Below are 13,792 nucleotides of genomic sequence, written 5' to 3'. Positions count from 1 at the left end.
ATTGATTTGTTATTTTTTCTCGCTTTGTGTGTTTTGGTTCCTCTTACCAGGAGTGTTTATATGGCGTCCTCTGGATCACACACGGGTGGAAGAGAGGGAGAGAGAGAGAGAGATAAATAAGGGAGGAAGAGATGGGAGATAAGAGGTTTGCCACCAGGGGTTATTGCCTTTCTCACACTGCGGATTGACTCGCCTTATCGGGGGGGCGGGTGGACTTTTTTGTGCCGCTGTGACGAAATACGCACACACCCCCACGTGCACACACACACTAACACGTGTTTGTCGCGGTTTACGCCGAGGAGCCAATGGAGTGCGAGGCTGCACGCAGCGCGGTATTAGTAATTGGTGTCTTCCTCCTCGGAGGTGCAGGGAGGGCCTCGGACAGAGCTGAAGGACACGGCCGCATGTGGGAAGGCCCAGGCAGGCGGGAGGAAAGGCGAAGAGGAAGCGAAGGTATCGATCAGAGCGAGAGCGATTCAGCCGCTGTGGGAGTGTCAGTTAGAGAGACGGGGGAGCGGCGGGGTGCACGGGGAAGACAAGTCAAGGGGAATGCACAGAGAAACGAGGCGTACTCTCCCCATGCGGAGTGAAATGGTTCGACCCCCATCGGTCGAGGCCACCGACGGGAGACCTGAAGACGGATCGATCCAATCCCTCAGACGGGGGGGTGGAAAAACTTTTTGCCTTTGAGAAAGAGCGGCTGAAGGGTGTAGTAGGAGAGTGGTGAAAGTTGGTGTGAGGGTGAGCGAGCAAGATCGCAAACGGGAGAAAGAGAGAGAGGAGGGAGGGAGGAAAAAAGTTGAAAGGAGACTGGAGGTAAAGAGTCAGGTGTGGTTGGAGTTCTAAGGATTAGCTGTGTAACGCAGTGTGGCCATGCAGAAAGGCAGGGCCATGCAGAGCCGGGAGCACGCTGAGTGGGTCCACACGACGGGCTTCTCCCCCCTCGCGCTCGGCAATGGAGCGGAGAGGCCACGGGAATCTGCAGAGACACGCGAAACATTCCCCCCTTCGCTTCTGCACACCTCCACGGCTCCTTTTACTCACCAACGCATTCTGACAGAGCAGATTACATCAAAACCAGCACCTTGAAGAACCTTGTGTTAAGAATATGCCGTGATCAAAAAAGACATGTTAATTACTTTGTTCGATGCAATTTCTCCTTGTCTATTCATGTACAAATTCTAATTAGCGTGCTGGCAATGTTAACACCTATTTCAATGTGGTATTTAAGGGCAGTCGAGGATCTTTTCGGCACCAGCAAAAACATGTCGTTGTAGAACATTTGCTACAGAAGAAAATCATGCCGAGCAAGAACTCGGCCAACGTCACCGTGTGGCGCTAATGTGTGTTGACGTTGTGATGTTTGAAGCTGAAACAAACTGAAGAGGAAAAATAGGCTCAAGTGGGGGGTAAGAAAACTTTTCACTAGACGCCGCAGGAAACAGTCACAGGTCTTTATAGAAGAACAGCTGTGTAGAACCGTTCTATTGATATTTATGGGATGGGGGGATATTGGCATATCGTTGGTATGTTGTGGAGTCCTGGGTAAACTACATCTGTGCATTCCTTATAGAAAGTGGGTGATACTTAATGGGTGTTAAGGGTTAATGGAAATGCTGCTCCCACAGCACAGCGACTGGTCACCCTAGAAGCTATGACCAAACGCACAACCCCGCAATCTCATATTTACGATCCTTTCCCTTTACGTCCACGGCCTTTCCAAAGACTGATAACATTTTGTCACATCCTATCGTCTTCCATCACTCACTTTTTACCCCCCTAACCCCTCCATCTCCTCCATCCCTTCTCCCGGTGCAAATCACATCAGTGAGCGGCACAAAGAAATCCCCTCCTAGGGGTGGAGATTAGGAGTGGGCACAGACAACTGGATTTAAATAAAGATGTCCTTCCCTTTGGGGTTTGTCCCAATACGGACGGACCCACTGTGGACATCCAGTATGCAAGTGTGTGTATTTGTGTGTGTGTGGGGGAATAATAGTGGAAGCAAGGAAGAGGTGGAGATAATGTGTGTTAATGTGTGTGTGTGTGTGCGCGCGCCACGGTGGTAACTGAGATATAAAAAGCAATCTGCACAGAGCATCTCAACCGGAATATAAAACGAGATTAATTCTTCCTTTCAAAGAACAAATCACAACGCACACCTGCCCGACAGACAAATGCAAATACCGACACCCCAAGGTCAGCCGTGGCTCCGTCCCGCCGAGCTGCGATGCGTTGTGCGAAAGGCATCATTTACTATGTGGTGTCGCCGTAAATGAAGCGCCTGCGCCGGCCGACCGGCCTGAGCTCACGGCCCATGAATGCCCACATGCGCGTCGATTCAGGAGACATTTATTCAATTCATCATAAAAAATAAATCCAGAACCTATGAATATGCAAATATTGAAATTGAACAAAATAAAAATAACAATGAAGACACATTGGATGTGTATTATTAATGGTGTACATTGGTATTTTCTGAATTACAGGCCAAAACCAAAAATGAGTCTTTCTGGGTAGATTACTGGCATGTTGTCCATGTGCACCCTCCCTCCTCAACGTGGATGTCGTTGCATAAGATGATTCAGTTCATCCCAGATTTACGCCGAATCCCTTCTTTAATGAGGGAGGCGGTTTCTGCATTTAGAGCTTTATTGCATTCTTTTCTTAATGCCGCCCTACTCATTCCTCTCCGTTTACATTAGCTTGATGAGCACAGGAGGCGATTTCTCTGTGGGCCCAAGCAGAGGTTTCTCTTGTTTTAATCCACGGTGGGAAATAAAAAAATGCTGAGCACTCGCACGTTACGAGCGAGGGAACTCTCTCGATCCGTCACTCAGATGGGAAATCTTCTAATTCTTTTTTCCGTGTCCCAGGGCAGAGCCGGCTTTGTCCCAACCCTTTCAGCGGTGGCAGTGGCCTGCCGCTGTATTTGCCGGGGAAAGTGATGTATGTTATGATTGGATGAGACAGTTTCTTCTAGGGCGGGGGGGTCGGAGCTGAAGCGGACCTGAAATGTTGAAGTCGCGGCCTCGATCAAAACGAGACAGGTAGGAGGAGAGCGGAGGAATTAAAACCCTCATCTTGAACATGGTGGAGTAGCGATGGTAAAAAAACAACAAAAAAAAACATGACTTGAAGGGCACGTAGACAAAGCGTGAGAAAGGAGAAGCGCTGCTGAATACGACTCCCTCGTACATATTCAGGGGGTGAACGAGAGCGAGCTTTGGAGCATCACGGCTCCGGACGGGGAATCAAGGGGGAGAAGGCTTCGTGCAGCGGAGGAACGACGCGAGGGTGAGAAGTAAGCGGAGAGGGACAGGGAAGCAGAGGGGGTCGGGGAGGGGAGGGGGGGAGAGAAGAGGACGGATGGGAGTAGAAGTGTTGTTTTGCTTGCCTTCCATGATTCATTGCAAATGAAACGTCACCCTAGCAGGCAGTAATGCGGGCCGGCCCCCTCCCCTGCAGCCTAATTGAATTTTACAACCATATAAACAACAGTCAGTCAGCGGGGCGAGAGAGAGAGCGAGAGAGAGGAGAAAGGTTATTGATGCTTGTGTTTACAGGTGGAGGCTTCTGATGGGCCTCTTGGGAACCATACACGCTACCAACGCGCCTCCCTCCAGACACACGCGCAGATGCACTATGAGCAGGACACTAAAGTCGCCCGTGCTCAGAGACGCGTGGTCCTCCTTCTGCCATATCCGATAGAGCCACCGGTCAAAGCTCTATATTATTATGTAGAATAATATATAAGCAGAGTCATCTGCGCTTCTTGTAAAGAATATGACTTAGTGTAAAAACACTATTCTTACAAATAAACTGTATGGTTTGTTTGGGGCCATTATTCAAGTGAACACGCAACAAAGAAACACAAACAATACATAAACAATAAATAATCAACAACACACGCTTCACTTTCTGTAGCGTCTCTATAAGAAAACCAGAGTTCTTTCCAGAGAAAAGGTTTTATTATTTTGTCGCCTTGTCCATTCCCAGACGTTTTAGTGTAAACCAACCTAGAGTCGGTCCTCCGCGGCGGGCTAAGTGAGATGTGCCGGCAGAGCTTCTCTCTGCAGTTGACAGCCACTGAAGACGGTGCAGGAGGAGTCAGCAGTGTCCCCTCAGGCTGCCCCGGGGGCCCAGGTCAATTTGTGCTACCCTGATATAAGACATCACCTCCGTGACAGCCAGGCATGGAGACGCATCTGCTGCACCAGTGAGGACAGATTCCTGCAGCCCTCGACAAATTATTTACAATCAACCAGTCAAAGTGAGGAGATAGAAAGAATTCCTCTTGAATGGCGCTATTGAATATTGAGTTAATACGGCGCATGCTAAGAATTCTGTTCATCATTAAGGGCTGTACCGCATTTATTCCACTGGATTCATCCCGTTTCTTTCAGTGAGAGAAATACTGGATGCAGGATAATCACTTAAAATAGTGAAAAGGTTTAAACATTAAAAGATTAAATTCATTCAGCAAGCTCTACAAAGGAAATCGTATTGTTAGAACCCGACAACGAAAGATATTGTCTTTAGGAAAGTAGTATATTTTAAACTAAAGAGTAAAAACTGACAATGGCACTAGACGTTCTCACTGGAATATCAACTCCTGGCTCAGTTGCATCAGGAGACACAGGCGCCTGGAGGATAAAGAGAATATGAAAGGAGGAAGAGGCAGCCTCCAGTTCATTTATTTCCACCTACAGCTGTGACACGACCCTCTGCACACTTACAGATCCCATACAGGGGAGCCGCCTTTTCATAACAGCTCCAACTCTGAAGATAGCTGGAAATCATCAGCACACACACACACACACACACACACACACACACACACACACACACACACACACACACACACACACACACACACACACACACACACACACACACACACACACACACACACACACACACACACACACACACGCGCTTCCATCCCGTCTCAAACATGTCACACAAAGCCGCTCTCCTTCCATCACCCAGCGAGCAGTCGTCTGTCGCTCCTCTGCCCATCTGTCTCTGCGCCTAATTGTTCGGCCCCCGGCTCCATCTACCTCTGTCTGCAGTTGTCTCCTCGTGAGCCGGGGACCAGATTTATCCTCTCGCCGAACGGGAATAACGACGTGGAGGAATAGATGATGCTGGCTGGATGAGACGGCGCCGAGAGGTAGCCTGCGTGCGGGCGCGGTGCATTGGAGCGGTGGGGGCCCCCGGGGGGGTGTGAGCCGGCGAGTTCATCGGGGAGGCCATAAGTGTCCCTCGCGCGCCTTCGTAACGAGCTGACTTCTCGTGTCTCATTAGCCTCATTTATGTTTGAAAAGGTAGCTGATGCTCGTCATTGGGCGGCCACAAAATGTGGGATTACTTTCGAATGGGCAAAGAAGCGGCCTGTGGGAGCTTATGTTACGTGTCCCTGGCCCAGCAGGGCTTGGAGCCTCCCCGCTGACTATGACCTTCCCTCCAAGCAGGCGGTCCTGTCTCCCACCCCCCGCCTCTTCTCTCTTTCTGTCCCTGAATCCCCCCGTCGTTCCCTCCAGCCATTGATCCGTTCTTGCTGTATGTCGCGATGATCCACCCGTCCATCTCTTTCCCTCGGACTGGATGATACTTTGCAGCCTCAGATCCACGCGATTGTGGCAAATAATACACACAGGCAACGCACACGCAGACTCGTATCCAACCCAAAATTTACCGTTTCCACAATCCCGTGTAAACACTGCGATGGTTCACAGCGCCGCACGGACTCTCAGTGCGTCCTGTGTGATGGATGATAGGGAGGGAAAATAACTAATTCAACACTAGATTTACATTGTTCTGGATGGTGAGCTGACGCAACGGCGCAGAAAGGCACACAGTGGGGGAGGGTGGGAGGTGGGGGGGGGGGACTCGGGCACTTATGCCACTTACAAACGCAGCGGGGACACTGCTGCTGTTTATTTGTGCGTTTTGCGTAAATGGTGAAAATAACATTGTGGAAGAAATCCTTTTTTTTTTACGCCTCAATTTACTTGATCCAGAAGATCCACGTCGGGTGTCTTGACAAGCTAACAACACCCACCGCGGCGGAGTGCGACAGGCCGAGCTGGTCAGTCAAGCCAAACCTGCAACCTCAAAGGGAGACTAAGGGAGACTTTGCCACCGTCAGCAGAAGAACTTTCAGCACTGCTCTGTGCTGGCCCTTTGCGGTGGGAACCTCAGGGCGCCTCGGTGTGTAACCACCGTGTACAGCGCTGTTTTAGCATTAGCATTTCCCTCTAAGATACAATAAAGATTTCAACCAACTCTGCATCTTACTCAAGAGATCGGCAAACAGCACAAAGGCCGCCTTGTATTTTCAAGGCTGACGTGTAATCTGCGTAAGCAGTTCCAGTATATAGCCTGAGCCGTCTATCAGGTGTGTTAATAAGATCGGCAACGTCATTTAGGATTCAGACACAAACAGCGAGAGGGGCACAGGGAGAAACACACGAGAGATTTGGGCACTGGGAGTTTGGTTGGATTTTTCTGTCGTGCGGTGACACTTCGGAGAAGATTGGATCTTCTATTCACAAGGCCAGCGCTCCTCTTTGTTGCTCAGCGGTGTTGGGACATCACAGGAAATTAAAACGCGCAAAGAGAGAGGCACGAAAGCGGCGAGTCTTTCAAGCTGTCATCTCTCAATTCCTGTGTGACCGTTGGCCAGCGCTGCTCTACTATTCTGGAAGGAAGTAGTCTGACAGCTTCAAGGTCATTTTAAAGAAGTCCCGTGTGTTGTTGTGGTCACAACAGGAGCACTCTTGTCACGCCATGAGATGATAGCGGCAGAGCTTTGAAGGTAAAAGGTGTTTCTGACTACACGTACAGCCCAAGTCATCACCCGTCTGTCTCTCCCACTCGCTCACTCCAGGCTCCGCCCACCTAACGCCCCCCCCCCCCACCGTCCCTCGGTGTGGCCGGCGGGCCAGAGGCGCTGCAGGGGACCCCTCCGCCGCCGCACTGTGGAAAGGTCACCCGCAACACTCGCCTCAGGACGCCAATCTCTTCCCACCGCCCCCCCCTGCGTGTGTGAGTGCATTATAAAGGGAGAAAGGGAGAGTGCCACGGAGAGAGAGAGAGAGAGAGAGACTGAGGGACACGTCCATGTGTGTAAAGAGAGCATGTAACGATTATTGATACAGTGTGCGCACAAAATCCCCCACATCTCTGGCAGAATAAAAAGCGAGATTTAGCCCAAGTGGAGATTTATGCGGTGGGAGCGCTCAGAGTGTCTGTGTGTTGATGAGCCTGTCCATCCAAGGGGATTATGGGTTGTCTAGTCGATAGGAGGACTACAGGTGTTTGTGGGACTATGCATGATTTACGTCTGAACAATGAGCGTGCGAGTGGTGAGCGAGTGGTAGGCAGGCGACAGAAACGGGTCAAATAACATGCGCTTCTGAGCGAGTGGGAATGAGCCCGTGTGTGTGTGAGCACGCGTGTGTGGTGCTGGTCTGCGCGTGGGTCTCGTCCCACGTGTGGAAGACGACGTTGCAGAGTTGTGTATGTGGAGGGCAAGTGTCCCCTTGGAAACGCCATCCGTTTAGATCGGCCGTGTGCGGATTCGGCTTCTGAATGTGCATCGGCGTGTTGGACAGGGAGGGGGGAGACGACAAATGACAACAAAATGAGGAGGGCAGGGGGATGGAAAGCAGAGCTGGCACAGGCTCGCTGTGCAGCCAGAGGCGGAGGGGTTGTCTGTCCTCACGCCAGGCCCCTTAGCCGGGCTGTGATACAGAGACAACAGCCGGCGTGCTCACACACACACACACACACACACACACACACACACACACGTCAGGGTGGCAGCAAACAGAGGGCATTTGCATGCAAACACAGGCCTCGGTAGGACTGCACTATAACGAGGTGCAGATGAAACGTGAAGGACCACTGCACAGTGAAATGACTCGTGTAACGACGCAGACAATCTAAACTCGTTAAATACCAGAAAGACTGCTGGAAACGGAGGTGGTTGAGGGCTTCCAATGAGTTTAACAAAGAATTGTCAAGTCTAATTCTGCGAATCCATTCACCTTTGACTTTGCACTTCTAGAAACAATATGGCAATATTATTTTTTCCATTTCCCTCCAGTGACCGCGGAGACACCTGCGTGCCAAAAATGATTACTGCTTTAATGGCCTGCCTGTTAAGACGTGCTTTTGAATGAGGGCGAACGTGCGCTTTGAGCGCTTCGAACGGAAAGGTGCGTTTCTCCAGGGTTAAGTGGGGGCAGACAGATCTATAGACTGATCCCACATCAATTTTGAGCAGATGGAAAGTTATTACAGAGGCTGAATGGGGATGGAGAAAGGGGATTGCTGAACGGCGGGGCAATTGCTCGACAGTGCCCTCTCACCTATGATATATCATTTTTAACAGGAGGGGGAGGGACCTGTTTGGCAGCACATGTGCCGATCTGTCGTGTCTGCTCCATTAAGACTTAAATCATAATTTGTTTTTTTAACTGCACATTTCCCTTGACATAAAATTATAAATGTAAAAAATATCATCTATCTATATATATATATAATACACACACACACACACACACACACACACACACACACACACACACAAATTATAAAATGGATCATGAATATAATTAATAAGATCAACCACCAACAATGAAAACTACTACATATGTAATGCATCAATAATAAAAATATATACTATATAATATACACACTTTTCAGACAGAGTACTTTCGGCCTCGGGGGCATCTCGTCTGCGCCCTCAGAGCGCCTCAAACGTGATCCCCAATCTGCGCCTGATCGGCAGCTCCGGCCCGCTGTGTCAACGCGCATTTGACTCAACATGCGCTGGAAGGACACGAGTTTGTCTTTGTCTGGTCCTCCACCCTCGTCTGTGTAGAGATGCTCTTGTATGGGTCTTATCGATCTTAACTATTGCGTCAACTGCTATTTATGTACATTTTTATATCAACGTGGTTGTCTCCAAAATGTCCACTTTGTATGAGCGAAGAAAAAAAAAAACATTTTTTTTCAAATAATGCCACAGGTTTTTTAAACGTTTATTTTGCATTGATGGTTTGAGGCAGCTTGCACGCCAATGTGTAAATAAACACAAAAAGGCCAGTAAAATGAAGGAAAAGGGTGCATTTATCAGCCGTTGTCATTGTTCTATTTTGATTCACACTCTAATGTCCCTTCTGTAAATCATTTGTTTACCGCTGAACAACACAACCCCCCCTCAGGGATGCCTCTATTTCTTACAATGCTCGGTTACGTTTGAGGTTTTTACCTGCTGATCTAATCAAAAGCATTCAAATGAGAGCAGCTGATTTCCACTCACACTGAGAGAAGCATTATACCCTCCTACGTGTTTGGTTTCATTGTGGCAGTATTGTAGAGCCCCCGAAGGATTGTGAACGCCTAAAATACACAAATGGAGAAAAAATAAAAAAGGGGGGAAAGAAAAGGAACAAAGCTTCCTCATCTCTTTTTATGCCGTACTAACATAACGGTCGCTTTCAGGATACTTTGCCTCCTTAACTGAATGTTTGACTCAACTCGGTGGTCGCGACCGCTCCAAACCGCCACATCTACACCCCCCCCCCCCCCCGCCATCTCTCCACAGCACCATTGTGTGCGTTTGAAATCATCGTCCGCTTTTACAACTCATATTTTATGCATCCGGCTCTTGTGCGCAGCTGACAAGCGGCGACCACTGGAGCGCTCCGACGGCTCTTTTGCGCCACACACCGAATCTCTTCCACCTCCTAACGTGTTCATTCCCCCCCCCCCCCCGTGCCCCAAAGCGCCTCGCTCTCTTTCCTGTGCTGCCGTCCTCTCGCTTTCCGTCCTCGTCGATCAATGGCGAACGCTTGGCGTCCCTCCAGCTCACATTTTCAATAACCGAGGGACATTTTAATGGTCCGTGTGCGAGTGAGCGCGCGCATACGGTCCGAGTGTGTGTTTGCGCGGCCTTGACCGCGTTGGCCGGCTACATAAATACATCCGACGCTGGCCTCGAAGGAACACATTTGTCTCCCGAGAGAATGTGAATTATTTAGAATGAAAGCTGGGGAGCGAGATGACTAAGAGCAGTGGATGACGAGGCTGGTGGGGAGAGAGAGAGAGATGGAGAGCAGGGCGGAGTGGGGGAGGGGGGGGGAGGACCAGATGGGAAGGGGGGGCAGCGAGCCAAGAGGAGCTGGTATAAAGTTAAAGGAAGAAGATAACAGAAGTGTGATAAAAGAGAGAAGGGCAAGGAAAGAGGAGCTGGAGAGGGAAGGTGCCTAGCGGCTTTGAGCGGCTTTGATAGTTAGCGAAGGTTTGATGAGGACATGAGAAGTGACAAAAGACGGATCGGGGAGGGGGGGGGGGCGAGCGCGACAGAGGGAGGGACTTTAGAAAACATATGATTGGGCGCTGGGGCCAAATTTGGTGTACACACACACACACACACTCGCACTCCAGCAGATTCCAGCCTGTTAACCCGCCTCACCCTGCCACATGGTCTCCGCGGGGGGGTCAGGGGGAGACGAGTGGAGACACAGAAGCGGCGGGTTCGAGTGAAGCTTGAAAAGAGGACGTAGAGAACCGGAGGTAGAAAGAAAGTCACCGCTGAGATCAGTTGGATTAAAATGAAGCCTACACGTCTTTGTGGAATGAAGGAGAGCATGGGGGGGGGGGGTTGAGGGGGGAGAAAGGAGGCGTGTAGTAAATTACAGCGGGAAGGAGAGCAATGGGAGAGGAATAGCGGGGTGGCGAATGTGCTTAGAGACAGATTGCGGAGCGGCAAACAACAGATAATAAGAGTCTGCTGAAGGCGCGCTGCACGCGGTAATTATAGGGAGAGAGCAGCCTGCCTTAATTGGAACAGGATGGAGCTCACCAACGCGACTGGAAGACACACGCGCACAAACGCGCATGTAACTGTGTTAGCGAGGTGAATTGTTACATCATTCATCACCCCCCCCCGCCTGTTCCTGCTTCCGGCATTTCGTAACAAAACAATTTGACTGCACGCGGGGTCGAAACGAATAGTAACAAGTGTTCTGAAAAGAGGAAGCCGAGTGGGCGGCTGTGATCATTTTCATTAACAGAGTCCTTCACATTTACGCTCCTCTTCGCGGTCTTCCAGCCTTCTGAGCCCCTCGGGATTAAGGGAGTCTCATTCATTTTAGAGCCCAGGTTTTTTTCTTTCAGTAGTTAATGGCCGATTGAATAGTGCATATTACTCAAATTTAAATCCTAAACACCTTTTTGTGACGCTTTCAATGACATGCATGACTATAATGCATTCTAAAGGGATTGTGAGTCACTTCAAGTTGTCACTGTTTGATTCAAATTAAGTGGAAATTTCTTTGAAAATGTTTTGTGATGTTCTTGCATAGATCATCTTACTTTAGGCAAAAAAGGAACAAGACATGTGGGGAAAGAATCTCAGTATGTGTCAGGGGAATAGATTTAATTATCTCATGTCTCACCTGGGTGCGTTTGTTGTGCTCAACCCAAGATCCCAAAAATGCACATTTAAATTGGTTGTAATACAATTACGTCTTCAGAGTAAAAAGGAGTTCAAATGTAGGTTAATTTGTCTGTGTGTGAAGTGGCGCTCGGTAAATATATTATAGGGGATTCACAGGGGTATTAACTGTAGAGGCACTGTAATACAAATATATATATGTGAAAAAATAATAAAAATTGTAAAGCCTGAAAACAAACACATCCAAAACCATCATCTCATATTTTCAACCTGAGAGTATTTGGAGAAATATCACAAGCAAACACACGGTTGGGCTTTCTGCTGAATCTTCCTGTTAAATGAAGCCAACTCAAGTCAGTCAGCAATGGAATAATAATGATCCATGTCGCCATGAAAATGGCACAAAACGTTAGAGACGGTCCAACGAGCCAAAGACGCTGCAATCTGAATCCGGTGTGTGTGTGTGTGTGTGTGTGTGTGTGTGTGTGTGTGTGTGTGTGTGTGTGTGTGTGTGTGTGTGTGTGACCGGCGTGTGGTAACGATGCTCTTCTCTCCTGCGCGACACTATCTGCTTGGACTATTATCAATAGCTACTCACCGGCCATTCGATACCATCGACCGGCCCGGAGGCGCTTAGTGCATTTGCATTCACTCAACTTACATTAGACCCCAGAGTAAATAAGACGTAGCGACGAACGCACACAGAGAAATTGGCTGAACGTTGCAGGGTTATGTTTTTGTGTCTGGCGGCAGGCGGCCGTGCATGTCCTCGAGAGGCGCGAACGCCAGCGTGATTGCGACACAAAGTCCCTGTAACACACTGCTGTTATCCTACAATGTCTTTCTTGTCCACACACCGGGTGAAATCAAGTGTGTGTGTGTGTGCGCACACGCTGCTGAATGTGCTTATGAGCAGTCCCAGCGCAATTCCTCAGTTTAGTGGAGCATTACGGCTGATCAATAGCTCTGGTGCAGTGGGAGGTGTCGTGGGTTGGGGGTGCATATTAATACCATTACAGCTGGACTGAGAAATGAGGCACCAAATGAGAAGTGTGTGCGTGTATTAATGTGTGTGTGTTTGTGTGGGTAGATCTCAGGGGGCGGGAGGCAGTACAGGCCAACCTGCTGCTCACTAAACTTTGGCCAAAGAAGGACGAGCACCAGAGAAACGGCACTCTCTCTCTCTCTCTCCCCACTGGACTTCACCCTCCTTGCCGGCCCCTCCTCTATTTTTCTTTTCAGTCTCCTGGCAGAAATCTCACATTTTTCCTCCTTGCACTTCATCCCTACAGTGTCTCCCGATCTGCTCTCCGTGTGTTGGATCTTCATCGTTCCGAGCTCAGCTTTTATTAGAGACAAAACAAAAGGGGCAGAACGAGTTTAAACATAATAAGCGGCGCAGCCGCCGCTCAAACACATCCAAGGTTGTTATTAGACAGTCAACCGACGCGTGATGGACAGCGAGAAAGTTCAACTCCGGTCATCCAGGGGCCAAACAAACGCAGGACTTCCCCTCAGGAAACAGTGTTTGGCTCCCGTCAAGTGTTTCCTCATTTTACCGCAGATTTGCTCTGCAACTTCTGGACTTCACCAAGTACGCAACAAAACTAGGCATGCTATGGAAGGAATATACTTGTTTTGGCCCACGACTACAATTATTTTTTGTGCATATATAAACCTAAAATGGAAAACAAAAGTAAAATATATATTGGAAGTTTATTTTAAAAAGCACAGACACTGTCCTTGAACACAGATGGTCTTTTCATCTTTGGCTTAACACAACGTCAGTCCACTAAATCCATCCGTCTCTTATCTTTCTCTGTGTTTCTGAAGTTGGCTGGAAAACCAAGCAACTGTAAATCGGACGTCAAGTAGTTCACTTCCAGTAATAGCAATCAACAGAACTACAAGGACTGAAGGGTCCAAAGCTCTGACTAACCCGCCCTCCCTCCCTACATTAGGCGGTCTGCTGTCCAGTGACCACAACACCCACGCTGCATTGCACAAACAATTGCAAGATGGGGTGCGAAAGCGAACAGCAAGAGTCAGGCGATGAAACTGCTGCTGCTGCCGCCGCCTGAGCAATGGCTTGTGACAAAAGGTTTTCCAATAGCATCCCTCTGCGTTTACGTCAGAGCGCGCCACCCACCAGCTGTACGGAGACAATGCTTCATGCTACTGGGTGTGTAGGTCATGAAGGCAACACACAACTGTTAGAAGAGAGGCTGTGGTGTTAAACCCAACAGGCATCTGAAGAAAGACTAAACGAGTCACTGTGTTCACACGCACACCTCACACGGCGATGTGTGTAGTCAC

At 49.1% G+C, this 13,792-nt stretch overlaps 1 protein-coding gene across 6 annotated transcripts in view; it reads right to left on the bottom strand.

Annotated features, from left to right (window-relative positions):
- The window catches only part of epha10 (EPH receptor A10), a 111,655-nt gene that overhangs the window by 67,235 nt on the left and 30,628 nt on the right, over positions 1-13,792 (bottom strand). The gene's annotated exons all lie outside the window — the stretch shown is intronic.

This window comes from Gasterosteus aculeatus, chromosome 10 (genome assembly GCF_964276395.1).
Source record: "Gasterosteus aculeatus chromosome 10, fGasAcu3.hap1.1, whole genome shotgun sequence".
NCBI lineage: Eukaryota > Metazoa > Chordata > Actinopteri > Perciformes > Gasterosteidae > Gasterosteus > Gasterosteus aculeatus.
The sequence above is the reverse complement of the archived record's forward strand: the minus strand, read 5'-3'. Positions and strand labels throughout refer to the sequence as shown.